The sequence below is a fragment of the Phyllostomus hastatus genome, unplaced genomic scaffold (genome assembly GCF_019186645.2).
Source record: "Phyllostomus hastatus isolate PE091 unplaced genomic scaffold, TTU_PhHast_1.1 phas_contig_58, whole genome shotgun sequence".
Classification (NCBI taxonomy): Eukaryota; Metazoa; Chordata; class Mammalia; order Chiroptera; family Phyllostomidae; genus Phyllostomus; species Phyllostomus hastatus.
In genome coordinates this window covers 8,581,237-8,584,349 of record NW_025333916.1, presented here as the reverse complement: position 1 = coordinate 8,584,349, position 3,113 = coordinate 8,581,237, and the positions used below count along the sequence as shown (strand labels likewise).

The following is a 3,113-nucleotide window of genomic DNA, read 5'->3' as shown; positions in this document are numbered from 1 at the left end:
TAATCACTCTCTAATCTATAGTCTTTGATACACCACTCTTGGTCTTCTAAAAAACTCATGTGGGGCAGAACCACTTCTCTAGACTGGTTTTCATTCCATTTCCAGAAACTTTAATGTTTAGATATTTGTGCCACAAGTAGTAAAATCTGCATCTCTACTAACTCTGACCCACCCAACCATTCATTATGTGTCAGTCTAGAGAGCAACACAAAGTTCATGTTGTTACTGTGTGACAGTAACTATGAGGTACATCCTTAAGAAGTTTGAAATAAAATTTGTTCTTTGAGAGTTAAATGTTAAGAACAATACAAAAAGGACATTTCAGATAGGTACATAGCCACCTTAAATGTGAGTGGTTTTAGCCTGCAACAGTGAACTCTAGTCAAGGGGTTGCAAACTCAAAGCTGCAGAGAGCTAGACAGTTAAAAACAGATCAAGACCACACCAAAAAAAAAAAAACCCAACAAAATGATTAGAGCTAATAAATGAATTCTGTAAAGTAGCAGGATATAAAATAAATATACAGAAATTAGGTGCATTTTTATACACTAGTAGGAAGGGAAACTAAGAAAACAGTCCCATTTCAATTGTATCAAAAATATCTAGGAATAAATTTAACTAAGGAGGTAAAAGATCTGTATTTGTAAAATTATAACAGACTTAAGAAAGAAATTGAAGAAGATACAAATAAATGGAAGTATATATTGTGCTCATGGATAGGAAGAATTAGTCTCATTACAATGTCTGTACTATCCAAAGCAACCTATAGATTTAACTCATTTCCTATCAAAATACCAATGGCATTTTTCACAGAACTAGAACAAATCCAAAAATGTATACAGAATCATAAGATTTTCAATAGCCATAGCTATCTTGAGAAAGAAGAGCAAAGTTGGAGGTATCACACTACCTAATATTAAACTATACTATAATGCTATAGTAATCAGAACAGCATGGTACTAGCATAAAAACAGACACATAAATCAGTGGAAGAGAATAGGGAGCCCAGAAATAAACCCATGCTAATAAGGTCAATTAATATATGACAAAGGAAAGGAGGCAAGAATGTACAATGGGGTAAAGGCAGCCTATTCAATAAATGGTGTTGGGAAAATTGAATAGATAGATGCCAAAAAATGAAACTATACCAGATTCTTATACCGTATACAAGGTGAACTCAAAATGGATTAAAGACTTTAAAAAAATTAAAAAAGTACTGTAAGAAAGAAAAAAATGGATTAAAGACCTAAATGTAAGACTTGAAACTATAAAACACCTAGAAGAAAACATAGGAACTAAGGAGCAGGTGGAGGCCAACACAGGGCTGTTACTCAGAATGCCCAGCCTGGCTTTGGGCCCCAGGCCTCCCAGATGGGGGCTCTGCACCTCTGCCTGCCTGGCTACTGCCCATTCTCCCAGTGTGGTTGTGGTCCTGGCTGCAGCATACTACCTAAGTGTCTGGGTGATCCATGGGCAGCAGCAAGGGCCATGATGACAGATTATGGCAGGGAGCAGCACAGTGAGCTGGAGGCCCTGGAGTCCATCTACCCTGTCTCCTTTACAGGCAGATGTCTCTCAGCTACCCCTCTGTAGACCCAGTCCTGCTCGTGTTCTCTCTCACTAGCAGTATAGCTGCCCTCTGAGGATGTTACAGGGATGAGTGAAGAGGGGTTTGAGAGTGTCATTAACTGGCACTATCAGAAAATCTTCCCAGCTTCACCATTACAGTGACAGCTGAGGCTGGAGAAAATGATTAAAGTGTCTAGGCTGTCCTCAAGTTTACATAAGTAATACCCAGTTGAGGTCCCCACTTGTGAAATATTCTCCTTGAAAATTTAGAAGATATGGTGTCTCAGGCATTTTAAAGTTATCAGCATTACAGGTAGAAGGAAACCTTGGTATGGTGATGATTGTTACTTTAGTGATAGCTGTGCAAGAAAAACAGTCATATAGTGGATTAAAAAAAACTGGAAGAGAAGAAATACAAAGAAAAAGAAGCAGAAGAAACCGAAAAGCAATTATTTCATGGAACTCCTGTTGCAGTTGAGATTTTCTTAAGTTGGAAAGCCAAGTTTGGTACAGAACTCTTGGAAATTGAAAATAAATGAATGAGAGAAGAACAAACAGGAAAAAATAAATTAAGTGGGAAGCAGCTGTTTGAAACAGATCATAACCTTGACACCTCTGATAATCCAGTTCTTGGAGGATACCCTGGGGAGGGAGATGAGTCTGTGATTCAGGAATGGGTCACTTGGAGCTGCAGGATGATGAGGATGATCCAGACTACAATCTTGCTGATCTAGAGAGTGACTTGACTGATTGAGGGACCAACCCCATCTGCACAGAGGCTTGACGGCCACAGCATCTGTGGCTATGCTGAGAGGGTGCTGATTTTCCTTCTTTTTCCCTGAGAAAAAGTAGTTTCCAGGAAAACATTCTTCCAAAAGTTTTCATCAATTAACTTAAAAATTGAACTTAAAATTTCAAATATATTAAAAATATAGGCAGAAAAATCTCCAAAATTTTCCTTAGCAATATTTTTTTCTAATATATCCCCATTAGCAAGGGAAAAAATAAACAGGACTAAAGAAAAAATAAATAAATGGGACTATATCAAACTAAAATTTTTTGCACAGCAAAGAAAACCATCAACAAAATAGAAAGACAGTCTACAGAGTGGGAGAAGATATTTGTCAGTGATTCACTTGCTAAGGGATTAATGTTTACAATTTATAAACAACTCATACAACACAACATCAAAAAATCTCCCAAACAATCCAATTAAAAAATGAACAGAGAACCTGAATAGCCACTTCTACAAAGTGGACATACAGAGGACCCATAGAAACATGAAAAGATGCTCAACATCATTAATCATTAGAAAAATGCAAATTAAAACCACGAGATGTCACTTTACACCTGTCAGTATAGCTATCATCAATAAAATAACAAATAACAATGTTCCCAAGAATGTGGAGAAAAGGGAACCCTAGTGCACTGTTTGTGGGAATGCAGACTGGTGCTGCTACTATGGAAGACAGTATGGAGAGTCCTCAAAAATTAACAATGAAATGGCCTTATGACCCAGTGAGTCCACTTCTGAGTTTATATTC

The 3,113-nt window shown here is 37.3% G+C and overlaps 1 pseudogene; it reads left to right on the top strand.

Annotated features, from left to right (window-relative positions):
- Positions 1-1,491: 1,491 nt before the first annotated feature.
- Positions 1,492-2,323, top strand: LOC123824817 (annotated as a pseudogene).
- Positions 2,324-3,113: the final 790 nt, after the last annotated feature.